The sequence below is a fragment of the Anas platyrhynchos genome, chromosome 9, assembly GCF_047663525.1.
Source record: "Anas platyrhynchos isolate ZD024472 breed Pekin duck chromosome 9, IASCAAS_PekinDuck_T2T, whole genome shotgun sequence".
NCBI classification, from domain to species: domain Eukaryota; kingdom Metazoa; phylum Chordata; class Aves; order Anseriformes; family Anatidae; genus Anas; species Anas platyrhynchos.
This window is the reverse complement of record NC_092595.1, coordinates 20,025,845-20,041,770: the sequence shown is the minus strand read 5'-3', so window position 1 is coordinate 20,041,770 and position 15,926 is coordinate 20,025,845. Positions and strand designations below refer to the sequence as shown.

At 40.0% G+C, this 15,926-nt stretch overlaps 1 long non-coding RNA gene across 2 annotated transcripts in view; it reads right to left on the bottom strand.

Moving 5' to 3' along the window:
• Nucleotides 1-361: 361 nt before the first annotated feature.
• Nucleotides 362-15,926, bottom strand: part of LOC106017894 (uncharacterized) — a 35,826-nt gene continuing 20,261 nt past the window's right edge. The window contains exons 2-4 of one of the 2 annotated variants that reach the window (XR_002403369.4): nucleotides 12,658-12,754; nucleotides 11,771-11,892; nucleotides 9,761-10,641 (exon numbers count right to left, since the gene is read on the bottom strand). This is a non-coding gene — a long non-coding RNA (uncharacterized lncRNA). Of the gene's footprint in view, nucleotides 2,489-9,760; nucleotides 10,642-11,770; nucleotides 11,893-12,657; nucleotides 12,755-15,926 lie in introns of those variants that run through there. The other variant, XR_002403370.4, reaches the window with a different exon arrangement.

Below are 15,926 nucleotides of genomic sequence, written 5' to 3'. Positions count from 1 at the left end.
CCAGATTCTTCTCAAAGGTGCACAGGATGACAGACAACAGACGCAAGCTGGAACATAGGAAATACTGTTTAGATGTAAAGAAAAAAAAATTACCATAGGAATGATCAAATGCTGGAGCAGGCTGCCCAGGAGGTTGTGGGATCTCCCTCCTTGGAGGTATTTCAGACTTGACTGGACAAGCACAGGCACAATCTAACCTCATTATACCTGCTTTGAACAGGGAGTTGGACTAGATGACCTCCGGAGGTCCCATCCAACCCAAATTATTCCATGATGCTACGATTCCTAGATATAGAAAGAAATACTACAGGGAGCTGCTGACAGCTAACCTGTTTATGTCTGGAGAATAACGGGATGAAAAGCCATCTGAGCAACTACAAACCTGTTGGTCACAGAATCACAGAATGTTTAAGGCTGGAAGGGACCTCTGGAGGCCATCTGGTCCAACCTCCCTGCTCAAGCAGGGACACCTTAAGCAGGTTGCTCAGGACCATATCTAGACAGCTTTTGAAAATCTCTAAGGGGGAAGGCTTCACAACCCCTCTGGGCAACCTGATCCAGTGCTTCGCCACCTACGCAAGGAAGAAGTGCTTCCTGATTGTTCAGATGGAACCTCCTGTGTTCCGATTTGTGCCGACTGCCTCTTGTCCTGGCACTGGGCACCACTGAGCAGAGCCTGGCTCCGTTCTCTTTGCACCCTCCCTTCAGGTATTTATAGACATTGATGAGATCCCTCCAAGCCTCCAGGCTGAGCAGTCCCAGCCCTCTCAGCCTCTCCCCACAGCAGAGTTGCTCCAGGCCCTTGTTTGCCTTGGTGGCCCTCTGCTGGACTCCTTCCAGCATGTCCAGGTCTTTCTTGTACCGGGGAACCCAGAACGGGACACCGTGCTAGAGATGCGGCCTCACCACTGCTGAGAAGAGGAGGGTCTATCTTCAACAGGTTGAAAAACTTCTGGATGCATCTTAAAGGCAAGAAACACAGAAGACCATATGATGAATGGACACTGAGATAATATCCCATATCAGATTATCAGCAGCAAGTCTTTCAGATCATCCTCATATCTTCTTTGATGAGAAATTCTTGGTAGTTGAGACCTGCTGTTTTTAAAAAGCACTTTGTGTTGGAAGTTTTTTCAGTCTGAGGAAAACATTTAGTGAAATAAGTATAACCCAACTAGGGATCTGATGAAACTAAGGAACTGATAATTTGTGCCCAAAAAAGAAGGCTGAAAATTGGATCTTTGCTGGTCTTTTCAAGGCCTGCAATTGGGACTACTTGTCTCTTTAATACTTACTTTTGCCAGTGCCATTAAAAAGATGTGGGAGGTAATATTTGTCAAAGACAGGCACTGTTACCAATAATCAGAGAGGACTGAAATAACCTACAGAATGAAATGAAAGATCTTTGGGGTGACAGCACAGAAGCTCGGTTATGTTTAATTGCACAGCATGCAAAGCCATGTATTTAAGGACTTGCAGCCAGCTGGAAATGACTAAGGGAAAAGATCTGGACAGGCTGGCAAATCACAGGCACTGTGTGGTGAGTCAAAAGGGTATGATGCAGCTGCGCAAGAAATACTACTCAACAAAAGGCTGTAATTTTTAGTGACTCTTTTGACATTTCTAGATCTCCTACCAAGAGAGACACCATGAATATTGCACAGTTTTTCAGAACCAGCTTTTGTGTTTCTAGAAACCTTTTCATTTCCCATACAGAGAGCAGCAAAAGAAAAATGTGTGTGTGCACAGAGGGAGAGCAATGGAAAAAGACAGGGGAAACACCACAGAAGAAAACATAATTTTAGAGGGTGTTATTTTCTGTTTGAATAAAAAGCCATTAATTCCAGAAATATATCCAAGGATTGCTTTTGAAAGTTTTTGGCAATTCAGTTCCACTAAGTAAAGTACTGCTGCAGTAAAGGATTTTAGAAGGTATGAACATAGGGATAGCAGGTGACGTCTTTCCAGCTTCTCTTTTGGCAATTGTATTTCTATGCTAGACCTACAGCAGAAATTCTGCATGCTTGAAATATTCAGACAATGTTGTTCATAGGCCACAAAAGCCAGAAGTAACAATTTTCTTAAATTGAATCCTATTAATAAGTTCTATTATTCTACACTGATAGTTTTTTATTTTATTATTATATACATTATCAACTATGCTAGCAGCAGGATATAACAAATGCAAAATACTTGTTCAGGAACACTGCTGTTTTCAGCGGGGAATAATTAAGAATACATTTCAATAACATTTAGGATTCTAATGAATAAAAGATAACTCATGCAGGCAACTCAGAGGCCTGTGTAATTTTCTCCAAGGAGGTCAAAATGCATGATGAGTGCCTAATTCATAATGAAGCACTTTTGGGTCATATATTTCGGCAGCAGACAAGATGTGATGAAGGTTCAGGTAACATACAGGTTTGAAATGTCATCTTTCCTGCAGGAAGCCTTCAAAAGGATGTCAGGATTCTTCAGCATAATTCACCTGAAAAGCAGAAAATACCTCTGGGAGTGTTCCAGCACTCTGTGAACAGAATGTGTATCAAAAGCAAAAACTTTACCTCTTATTCACAGAAGTACTGATTGCATTTTCCCAGCTGGATCTGAGTTGGTAAACAAGTGCTCAGCACAACTGTGCTCTCATCTCCATAGCAGCAACATAATGAAAGCAGTAAAGAATATGACCATCCAACTGACTTTCTTTCAGACCCTCCACCATACCTCTAATTCTTATGGTTGCCAGATGCAGCTATTTAGTTTTTGTTTTCCCAGATTGCCTTCATTTTATTTTTACTAGAAAAATAACAAAGATGGTGAAAATCTGTTTATGTGGCTCAGCCCATTCAGGCCTGCCTGTCTAGTTTGGTTTAAACTTCGCTAACTGCAGCAAGCATGGGCTCGAGCTGCACCATCTCAATCCTCTTGGAATCCACACCACAATACGGTTACAGCCCAGCTAGTAATGACTCCCTACCTCTGTTTTACTCCTCATTTCAACTGGGATTCTACATGCCTTTGTGCAGCAGGGGGTGGAAGAAAGACTGTAAGAAGAGGAAATATCAAAGAAAGTGCAAGGGCTGTGATTGTACAGAACAGAGGCTTTAAACAGCCAAGGTTGAGGAGAAGGGCATTTATACCTGGATCCACACACAGTGATGACCTTAAAACTATGGATCTCAAAATTATCAGTAATTTCTAACAAATAAGGTTTGTTTGTAGGTCTGGGAGATTTTAAATGTCTGCCTCCCTTTTGTCTGCTAAAAGTAAATGTCAAAGTTCAGTTGCTTTCTTTGTATTCTCTTGACATTGCCTCCTTCCCATTCCCTTACACGACTCCAGCTCAGCAGTTTTTCAACATTTTCAAAAATTGCTCTTAAAGCTTGAACCAAACCCAGAGAATATCGTCTGTTTGGACAGGATACAACTGCCCTTCCCTACCAAGTGAGCAGAGAGTAGCTCGCACTCCCTGTGAGGCACTCCAGGGGTTTCAGACTGATGAGAGCACCTGGGAGGTACCTGGGGGACCAGGCAGTGCCAGGCCTCTGATGCACACAGACACTGCTCAGAGCCAGTGCAAGGCCCGCAGAGGAAATAGGCAACTTTGCGTGGCCCATTTTATTGCCCACAGAAAGAAAATTCGGATTTTTTTTCTGCCTCTTTTTGTTTGTGTTCTGCAAAATGCTTTTCAACTCACAAATCCGCCCTCCTGGTTGGAGGGCAGACCAAGCCTGCTTGGTCTGTATACGCCCAGAGATTGCAACTAACTAGTTTTGTTTCTGCTCCAAATTTTAATAAGCTACAACAAATTTAAGTAAGCTACAACAGAGCTACACTTAAGGCAGCTTTATCCTTCTACCTCTGTGCTGTTGCCAGGACTACAGAAGACAGACTGGTGTTTGGCTCGGTTGGTTCCTTTACAGATGGGCATAAGGAAAGCTCTTCTGCCCCTCTGGACACTTCTTTCCCCACCAATACAGCTCCCCTCTTAGAGCAAACCCTTTCCCTCAGCCCACTGTCCTGTCATACATACATAGTCTGTTTTCCTTTGTTTTATACCTGCCATCCCATTTCTTTCTCCCTCTTTTTAAGAGGGAGACTGAATTTCTATTTCTGCAAGCTGTATTGGAAAGGTGATGACTATTTCATCCATGGGCAGCATTGTGAATTTAAGCTGATGACTTCCTGGCTCTTGGGGCCTCCAAACTTCTGGGCTAGGTGATGCATTTATAAACTTTTCAAGCTTTCATGCATTTGGAGAAAAACCTGGAAACCCTGTCAGAACAAATCCTATGCTCAACAGCCCAAAAGCAAGCCAAAGTGGACCTGTATGCATTAGTCTTTCAAACTCTCAACTGGCATATTTTTTAAAGTAATTACTCTAGATGCTGCTTGGACTTGGGAGATGTAATTAAAATAGCATTTGTAAAAGGAAAATAATCCTAGAAGTTGGCTTCCCTTACTAACATTCATATTCATAAATCACATAGTTAATACAATTTAGCTTAAGGAATATGTGGTTGCACTTTTATATCAGAGCTTTTGAGGCTGGTTTGGCGTTTGCTTATTTATTTATTTTTCACAGCTTGCATGTGGTGGAGGCTATCAGGCAATTTACGTTGCAATATTGTCTGATTGTCTGATCTCCACCAGGCAGCCTCCACAACCAGCAGCGCAGAATGGGGCAGCAGCTGGCAGCTCCAAGTTCATATTCAAAAGGCTGAGGTACATTTTGCAAGCCATCTGTGACCTCGCCTCTGAGGGACAGAAAGCACACTGGAGTGCTTTGAATTCTAATGCGTGCATTGACTTCTCAGTGCCCTCTGCACTGGCACCCCATTTCCCTTCTCAAAGTCATTTACCTCACACTTGCAAATATAGCTACGGCTCTGTGCTAAGTCATCACGGTACGGCTGAGGCTCAGTGCTTTGTGATAGCTGGCTGTATATCTGCAATTCTCTCTTTTCCTCCCACTCTCTCAGCAGATATTTTCTTTCTTAGAAATAAGAATCTAATGAGAAAGGATGAGGAAAAAGCCTCTTTGCTGAAAGTTGAGTTAGGTAGGCTCCAGAAAATATTCCCTGTGTTTCTGAGAGATGCTATACTAGCACAGATCTCGGGACATGAGATACCAGAGGCCAAGCATTATCTTACTTGATTTTTCATTAACCAGTCTAGGGAAATCACATGAGATATGCCACTCACTGGCTATTTCCTGGAGACATTTTCATGGGAAATTGTTACTGTTCCTGACAAATGTTCAGCAAATCAAAAATGAGGAGTGGATGGTGAAAGAAAAGGGGTCCACTGCAAGCACAATAACTACTTCAAACTTCCTGTGGTGTAAACAAAGTCAGAATTTGGCCCCAAGCCTCTGTTTTAAGGATATATGTCTAAATGTCTTTCTGAAAACAGCAGTTACAGTACTCTGCAGCAAATTAGGCAACATTCCAGAGGTCTACTTGGTTTTACTGGAAACGATCCTTTAATTCACAGTAAATGAAGGACTAAAAATTATGATCAAGTCAAGAGACAGAAGGTCTGAGGTGCACTTGTGCACTTCAGAATATGGATCAATAGTCAGAAAATTTCAAAATAGACTCCTAGCTAAGTGTCAGTACATATTTTCCTCATGAAAAGAATAAAGTGCTGCTCTATTGGCAACCTCATTATTCACTACTTAGCAAATACAGTAATGACTTTAGGCAAATGTGAATATTGAACCGGAAAGGTATTAGTACGACGAGCAGGAAATGAGCATGAATGACAGCTGTGTTGTGCCAAAGCCCCTCAGAGGACCCACAGAATAGAAAACAGGAACTCAACATTTGACCAAATTATTCTTCTAAAGCAGAACTTCTCTGCAAGCAGGGGGTGGAAAGTGAGGTGGAAAACCCCCCGTGAAGTTCCTTGGCTTGTTTGTCATGTCTTTCTTTGAGAGAGTAAGGGCCCGCAAACACGACACATTTCTAGTAACGCGCACTGGTGGACGGATCATGTAGACTCCTCCTTCCCTTCTACACCACTGGTGGGGAAAAACATGAACCAGAGCTTCCACAATAGAAATGCAAAGCATGGAGTAGAGTATGGGAAATATGCAGAGGAAGTCTGCATGAAACATGGCGCTGTATATAAATGCAGATAATATTTCATCCTGTGATGACCCCTTTTTTGTTTAAAAACAAAAGCTGTGTTCCAAGAGACAATGTGGTGCCCACTTTGGTTCTGACTGTTCAGAGTGGGTCCAAAGCTCCCCAGAAGTACAGATTGGATTAAATTTTGCTGACTGAAAACCCTTTCAAGCAGCCATACCTCAGTGCAGGTTTGGGGTGACAGAGAGCCAATGGTAATTTGTGGAACAGAAATGGTTGGTAGGGTTTAAGAGGAAAGGTGCTGCAAGGAGTCATGCAATCTTGGGAGAACAGAAGAGTCAGTGAGGTTTCAGATGAGAGCTGTCACGTCAGTAGGCATTGCAGAAGCCTAAAGAAATCATGCTAGGAGGAAGACAACTTCGCATTTCCCAAAGTCCCCTCTCCCTCAGCACAGGCAAGGATTGTCTCTTCAGACACTTCAGTCTCCTTCAGTGGAGGCAAAGGAGGCAATCTCCTACAAGCCTACACTGCCAGCTTCTTGGCTAGTGCTTCAAACTGTTAACGTGGTAAATTGCACAGTCTGATAACCTCACCTCAGGAGTGGAAACCACTCTGCTGCGTTTTCAGTTTCAACCAAGAAGAAAGTTTCTCAGAAAGATGAGAATGTAAGTAACATTTTTTCTCAAGACCAGGTGAAGGAGGGAGCAGGGTCTTTGTGAATCAACTGGCCCTGCAAGACAACTGTAGAAATATCCCATTTCTACAGAAGATGTATCACGTGTATAAAAGTTGTCGGAATAAATTAGATGGGGGCATGCTGATATATATATATTTTAATTTTAAGAAAAAAGGTACAAAGTCACAATTGTCCTTTTTGTTTGAGGAAAAGGAACAGAAAAAGTGGTAACTTCCACATAATGGATGTCTCACTGCAACAAGGTGCAGTCTCTGTTTAAAAGATTATATACACTGTGCTTTCCTGCTCCAGAAAGCTTATAAAAGCTGATGAAATTATAGGATGTTATGAAGTTCAGGAATGCAACAGCTATTATCAGTGCTACTGCTGTTATTTAAAGTGTATGTATATGATTAAAAACAACTCAGAGCATTTAGATCCCCATATCTCTACATGCTAAATTGATCATGAGTGAGCAGTAGTCTGCTGTCGCAAAGAATTGTCTGAAGCAATTACTCAGGGAGCCAGTTCAATCAATTCCTTAAAGATGGATATTTACAAAGAATTTATAGCTTACTGGATATGGTGCCTAGTGCAGGCTGCACTGTAACAAGAGAGCAGGCTGCAATTAACTGGTGTTTCTTGTGGTTCCTTGGACCCCAACAAGACTTGACACCATGCTTTTAGAAGATCGTCTGGGGGTCCTTATAGTTCTAATACATGTACTATCTGGGTTTCATAGATCCCTGTGGCACCTTAGAAATTAACATGATTGAAAGAAATCGAGATCTATCTCAGTATTTGTTGTATTTGTCATCTGCCCTCTGCATACTCCACAAAATGCTGGATGAAAGGGGAATGTAGTAGGCCAATCTCTCCCTTAACGAGACCAGTTTGCATAGCTAGGAACCCAGAAAAGGAAGTAAGAATTGGAACTCTGTCTATTTTCCTCACCATTTCATTTCTCTGAAGAAGAAAAATAGCTTTTTTTTTTTTTTTTTTTAAATGGGTTGGTACATTTAATGGTTAGGTGCTACAGGCACCTAACAGAATTCATGTTCGTCAGACAAGGAAAGGTGAGAATAAACTATATTTTCTGAGGTCCTCAGTCCTTTCATTGCAATCAAAGAAAAATGTTATTCACAAAACAAAATTTTATGCTCAATGCTGTAAGCAAAAGTAGCTGAGAAGAAGCATTTCTAGAATAAAATGATGCAGCATAGAAAGTCTTAAAATGACTATTTACTATATTTACTACAAACGTGGCACCTGATATAGTGTCATGAGAGGACTGTGTTGCAGATCTTGGCCCGCCATCAATTTAAAATGGGAAACACAAGGACTATAATTAATCTAAGGCAAAGCTCAGTAACCTGTAATTCCTAAAAACAGTTGGTATTTTTGTGACATGGGGGCATGGCCTTGCTGTTTGCTCCAAGCCTACTGAGCAGTCAGTTTCAACAAAAAACAAAAAGGAGGAGGAACTCCCTCCACCTTCCAGCTCCCTTTGTAACTAGCTCTCCTTGCATGTAAATTTTAAAAGCCTTATTGAAGGTCGTGGCGTGGAAAGTACTGAATGTGAGTTCTGTGGTCTCCTGAAAGCCACAGAGCACAGCATCACCGTCTCAGCTGTCATTTCCTTTGTACACCATCTACTGCTCAACTACGTGTAAAAAAAGAGATGAAGCAACCCAACTCATCCCACGCTTTTGGTGACCACAGTTCTCCGACCACTGGCTTATACCTTTTTCCAGTGTCCTTCTTAAACAGACAAGCAAAATATGCCATTAATCAGAGCAGAGGCACCCATTAGTGGCTTTAAGCCCAGAAACACCCAGCGTCTTGAAAAGCTTCCCCGGGGACCTGAAGTGAGCCCTGCTGCTCCATTGCCAGGGCCCACCTTCGCCCTTGGTGGGGCTCAGGAGCCCCCAGCACCTTTACACCTTGGCTATGCTCAGCTGTGCACAAACACTGCCACCTCTCCCCATGCTGACATGGCCATGAGGAGGGCTTGGGTGGGAGGCAGCTGGCCAGCAGCTCTGCAGCCCATTTCTGGCTTGTTCAAACCTGAAAATATTTTGGAATAAGCAAAAGGGAACCTCATGTGCTTTGGAAGCCAGAAGTGTCATCAGTGGCAAAACAACATGTCATCAATCCTGGAGCTTCTCTACAGCCTCTCTGACTGCAAATAGACAAATGCCAAGAAATAAGTCTGACTGTAGCATAAATCAGCTGAGCCCTGAATTTGACCAGCAGAATTAAAAATATTTGTATTGAACACATTAATCTCAGAGAGTAAGGCTTTTCAAAAGCACCTTTTAAAAGTCTCTTGGCTAGAATTTTTTAAACTTTTCTTTTTCCCATCTAAAGCCTGATTACAATAGTGATGTAGTATGCTTGTTGGCTTTCCAGAATAGGTTAAAGGGCATTTGTTATGATTAGCCTCTTTGTTTTACAACAAAGAAGACTTTACCCAAATTATTATTAATATTCAAACACTTAGCTTGGAGACTTTAGAGCACTTTTCATTACGTGCATGAAATAATCACTTGTATATAAGAACATTTTCAAAACTCATTAATTCTGCTGGCTCACTGACCCTTGAAGCATAGCTCGCACCCAGGGTGATGCTCTGTGCAGTTGATTTTTCACTGTGTAAATGCTGCATATTGGTTTTAATTCCTTTTTAATCAGATTTTAGTCTGAATCTAGTCTTGCTTTTCTTTACCACTAGAGGGCAAGATGTTCCCATGTAACTGCTTGACAAAAGACTAACAAACGCACCCAAAACATCAATTTTAGAAGTATATAAACTTTCCTGAAAACGACACGAATACACAAATATGAGAAGCAAAGGATAAATATAGCCTCTGGAACTTAGACAAAACTAAATAAATTGTAGTAGCACATTTAAAAAAAAAAAAAAAAAAAAAAACAGAAAAGGAAATGATCTTGGGAAAGCATATAACCTCTTTAGCCTGTGATCCTGCAAGCTGCATTTTTCATTGATTCCACAGTTATCAAACTAGAACAAAATTGTTCTAACCTATGGATAAATAACAGTGTCCCATGGGATGTATGTTTGTGTCTGAACTCCAGGAAAAGAGTTTAATACACTCTATTGTTCTTTGCCAATGAATTAATGACCAAATTTAAATAAATCATGAATATAGAGATCTCTATGCACCATCCCCTACCTGTAAGTGCAGAGTAATGTGTCTAAATCAGGTTTGCAGAAATGTAAGGAGAATTTTTCCCCTCAATGTTTTTTTTTTTTGTTTGTTTGTTTTTAAATAAGGTTTTTGCTCAAAGGCCAGGCTAAAGGAAGAATGTTGTGTTTTGTTTTGTTTTTTTCCCTCCATTTTTTTCCCCAAGTTTGTGGGCAACCTGACTTTTACCAAGCTTCAATTTCAAGGATTCTCTTCCACCACAATCTGAGAACATCTGTCCCCTGAACAAGCACTCTGAGGTTCTAACACTTTGTGAATGTCATATTGGTTTTGATATTTGGACACAATGTGATGGACCTGTACTGACATCACTTTGTTTATTCTATAATAAATAAACAAACTTTTCCACGTTTGCAGGTTTCTCCATGTAGGAGTTATCAGCCAGCTACTGCTGTGAGGCACAAATATCATGAGAAAAGCCACTTTCAGTCTTTCTCAGGAACGATTTTTGAGTGGATTGCCATTTCAAACTGCAGTTAAAGCACTCTTCCAGCAGACTCCCAGAGGAGCAGCAAGCAGTAGGACTGTCACACACAGGTCCAAAGTCCCCTCGAGCCCAAAGTGCAACGTGAAGCCAAGAGGTACAGTTAGCACTGGGGGATGCAATCTGTTGGTAGACATTCCTTCCTCTTGCATTGATGATCTTTCCCAGATGGAAATTTTATAAAGGATTATAATCCCATTTTTGAGAATTAATCATACATACAGTTCCTGGGGAAAACTGCTACCTATTTCATAACATTCTAGGTAAATACCAGCTGGCAATCAAAATTGTTGAAAGACTCTTTCAAACCCAAGAACCATTTGCTTACACAGAAATATCATTCTTGGTCAGAGTGAGATGATCTTTAAGGTCCCTTCCAACCCAAGCCATTCTATGATTGAATAGTTCTACAATTTCACAGGAACACAATGAAACAGGATTTTTGCATTGCATTACATTACCTCCAGTGATGACTAGTTTTGAGTCTAGTTTTGATAAAAAATAAAAAATAACATTATTTCTCTTTCTAGGATGACCTTACCATAATTTCCTAGAAATTGTTATTCTAGTCCCAGGATGACAGGGCTACAGAGATTATAGCCAGGAGCACAGTCTGAGATCTGCAGTAGAACAGGGAAATCTGAAACACTTAATAATACTGACAAGACTCAGTGGTTAATCTACCTTCTAGCTAAGAAGTCTGCCTTATGTAAAAGAGAAACAGTTGGTTTCTATCATTCGTTTGTATACTTTACCTAGATTTATGTGTTAACATGAATTCTGAAGCAGAAGATGAGAATGAAGACTGAGAAGTAACATAAAATATAAGGATCTAAGGGGGAATCCTCAAATAAAACAATTTAAAATAAATGAGAGAAGTTAGAAGTGCCACCCTCAAACAGTTTATAATCTGTTTAGTAAAGAAGTAAAACCAAGGGAACACTTCAGTATTCTTCATAAGTGCTCGAGGACCTAGTTAAGATATTTTAATATGAGCACATGTTCCTTACCTCATTTGTCTAGCCTGTAGAAAAACAAATCATATGGGCTTTCTGCATAGGATGAGCTATACCATTAGTATAGATGGTGCAGCTGGGAGCAGACACTGTATTGGAGAAATGACAAGGAAAGACAGAAACAGAAACAAGGAGTGGAAAGAATGTTTTTCCTGCCTTGACATTCAGTAACCTGTGACAGCATTTTCCTGAAATTAACAGTGGAGCTGAGAGCTTGGCAAGGAGCTCTGAAGATCAGTGATAAGTGGAGGAGGAATGGTGCATAAGGATACCACAGCCAAAACACTTGTCAGCCTTGATATCGCTCTTCCATCAAGGTGATAAAAACTTTCATAATTTCTAACTCATCCACAAGTCATCTTGGATCCAGTGTACTTTTAGCAGTCAGAGGTATCTACCACAATGCAGAGTAAGACATATTATTTAATTTGTTCGGAAATAACACCTGAAGGCTGAAGAAATTATTGCAAACATCATCTGTTTTCAAACGGGTTTGCTTTATGAATTCATGTAACAGAAGCCTCAAACACACACACAGATTTATAGACTCAAATATGGCAAAATCTTGTAAATCTTTTGTAATTAAAAAGTTTGGCTGTCCTAATTAAAATAAATTGATACAGAAAATGAGACAATTAGCTGTGGAACACACGGAGCAGTGATTTCAAAATGTTTCATCTGCAAATGCATCTCCACAGTCAAAACACCTTTCATAAGGCTGCCTTTTTCCTCTAATCTGTATAGACACATCACTGGTGACGAGGAAACACACCTCCTCAGTGCAAGTTTATTATAATAGGAAAGCAGCATGCAACACCTTGTTGCTGCACTGTGTAGCCACCTACTGGCTACACACGTATAAGAAGGCAGACTGCACACTTCATCATAGATGGAAAAAACAGCAAAAGAAACAACAACAACAAACAAGCTTTAAACTGTAAAAGGTGCATGCAGTAAATAATATTCAGACAACACCTGATGGCAAAGGCCACAATGTTCTTGATCGTTTTGTAGGTAACTCAGAGAAAAAAAAAAAAAAAAAAAAAAAAAAGAGAGAGAGAATAGCAGGAGCTCTCCTCATGACATATCCCAAAAGGCACAAACCTTTCTAGGCCAGTCCACACAAACCACGTAAGTAGGCTGAAGTCACCCGACTCACCACGAGGCACAGCACCTCCAAGAAGTCCACTTTTTGCTTTTAGTTCTGCTAGACTGGAGTGAATTCACACCAACTCAAATCACTGCTGCAAATATTGCTATTGAAGGAAGTAAAAAAAAAAAAGCATGTTACAAGTAATTACCATACAGACAGATTGAGAGTTCATATTTCTAGAATTTGTTTTCACCATCTGAATGTAACTTGTTTTCTGGCTTTGGTTTGTTTCTGGCTGTGGCTTACTTTGGCATTGGTTTGTTTAACTTGTCATGCTTGAGTTCACCAGTCTGTAAGGCTGGTTCTACCACGCATCACAGCGAGGCAGTGGTCCTTTTCGGGGTTTGTTAAGCACTCGGCTACTTCAAGAAAAGCTTGCCATGTTAATTAAAAGTAGTATTCTTGTATACATCTTGAGATATTTAAAGGGTCCATTCTTTCACAGATTTTCTACCACTATGATAGGAAAGAGGGAGCTGAAACAGTTACAATAACATTTTCAAATCATACTGGAAATCAGAATTATGAAATGTGGAGCTGATGCTGAGACTTGGATCAACTCATTTACATTCCCAGCCCAATTTTCAGGAAACAAATCATCTCCACTGCATTACTGTGAGACATTTTGGCAATACCAAAAGATAGACAAATGCTTGAATGGACATGGGAATTCTTTTGGATTTTTGCCTCAAAAAGAGTTGTTCCAAGGTGAAGACACTACAGTAATTACTTATGTATTGAAGTGAAATAGTGATAAGTTGGTGGCACAGTTGGTAATTTAATACCACCTCAGTTTCCGCTTATTCTGGAAATTTTTCATCCGGTGCTACCTTAAAATACTTTCCGTGGTCTTAACGCTTGGGTCCTCAGTGAGTAGTTTCTTCATTTGTTTTTACACTGATCAGAGAAAAGAATGTGGCAATTTTAGTTACTACTTTGAATTTCCTGTCTTAAACTTTTGATTTCTCATGTCCCTACCTGAAGTTCTACATAGACTTTAAATATATAAGACTAGATCCAGAGCTGTAAATTAAGTATGATCTTTCTCTATTCTCAGTACGTTCTATCCTGCAAGCTGGGAAAAACACAGCAGGAGGAATTAACTTGAATAAATAAATAGCATCAGAAAAAAAAAGTTACAATTGTGAACACATAACAGAAAAAAAAAAAAACAAAAAAAAAAACACCACAAAACAAAACAAAAAAACACAAACAAACAAAAAAAACACCCTGTGTATAGTAGTCATTGGAAGGACTATTGTAGGACCAAAGATAATGAAATATCTACAGATTTATTCAGCCAGGCTGTACCACTGTTTTTTCAAGTAAAACTTTGAACATCCTTTCAAAGAAAATGTTGCTGCAGAAAAATCTCAGTGAATCACTGATCTGTATTTGTGGAATCATAACTGGAATCCGTGTAGACAGAATGGAGACATACCTTAAACCCTGAGAGACAAAGATAGCCGTGATTAATATCACCATGTGGAACCTCTATCTTTGGAAAGTAAGAAGAGAAACAAGGATCAGTCTTCTGGATTAGCATCAAGAATTTGGAAGTGAAGCCAGACTTTATTTAATGGAGAAATGCCCTGATCTCTGTTCACCAGAAAGCAGCCTTGAACTGATACGAACACTCCCTCATGTCTTCGCCGGGCAGTCAACTTGTGTAAAAGGGGAATATGGACTGGTGAGAGTTCAGGAAAAAATAAAAAAAATAAAAATCAGAAAGCACCTACTCTTAAAGGTGAAAGGGACAGATATCACAGAAGGAATATAGAATAAACCATAAAAAATAAGGAGAACCCTGAAAAATGCTAGAATAAAGTACGAAGTGTGTTCAAACACAGACATTAGGTGGAAGATGGAAAGTAATAAGAAGGCTCACAATATGTACGACCTACATTTTCTGGAAGGGAAAGCAGGAGAGTAGTCAAAGGATTAGTGAATATGAAGTAGTACGTTTTTAGCCATACCAATGACAAAAGTAAATCAAATACCTGAAAAATACAGCACTTCGATGAGAAAAACAAATGTCTTTCTGCTTATTGCAGGGATTTATTATACTAGACAAAGCAGTCCCTTTGAGGCTGAAAGTTTTTCTAGGTTTTAGATGTACCAGGAATTTTTCTACATGACTGCAGAAGGAAGGACGCCTTGTGCTAGGGGTAATGACATGAGCATGCCAGGATGCTGCGATGGATCAAGGAACAGAAGAGGAGCAGAAGCCTTCCTGCATGATGGCAAGAGAAGGTAGAAACATATTTGTTATTCTATGCTGTCGTAGCCTTCCAGACCATTGAATAAGACAGGGTTGGCTCTACATGTTCATAAGTTTGGCAGTGAGTCATTTCTTTAAGTCTTCAAAGCATAAGGTGGATGTGTCTAATATAATTCATTGTCTGCACAGGATAGTAAATTTTGTCCTCCAGACTCTCTCTTTTCCTCAGTGGTGTTGGTTTCTAGGGCAGGTTTTGTATTCCTAGAGTACAAAAGGGGTATTTTCCCTGTTTTGGTTATAAGAGATTCTCCGTCACACAGTCCACCTATTGGTGTTAAAGTCCAAAGTATGCAATGAAAATGCCTGGCAGAAGATGTTTTAATTATGAATTAGCATGAAGTTTTAAGATCCTTAGTCTTAAAGACTGTGAAACTGAGGCAGAGAGGGAATACAAAGGCTTTCAAAGAATCAGAACATAATGACTTTGTGCATTATACCAAGCCCTTCCATTTAGACCTCATGTGAACATCGAAAGGAGATGCTGTTCCAAAACTGGTGCTGGCGGAGCAGACAGAACTGTGCTGCAGACAGAAGATACCACACTGAGGTCTTCAGAAAGATTAAAGTATAAGCCCAACAAAAACTTACTTCCCTGAGAAATCAAGATTATTACAAGACAAACAAGCTTACGTCAATAGCTCAGGATTAAGAAAAATCACAAAACTTCAAATTAAGAATATTTTTTTTTCCTCATGTTCTGTTTGAAGAAGAAATGGGAAAGATATTTTACAGAAGACTGGAGGAATAAACAAACCTGATTTTACTCTAGCATCTAATGATGAGGAAATCAGACTCCAGAGATTGTGGATCTCCAGAATAAACCTAGGGACTGCTGGTGAATTCGAATGAAGTTTTAGGCACAGGCAATACATATAGAAGGATGACTGGATTGAGATGAAGTCCTATTTAATCCTACTTAGTAAAGTTTTCCATTTAAATTGCTTTCCTTTAGCAATGGTAAAGGAAAAATAAAACAACCATGACAATAAGATAT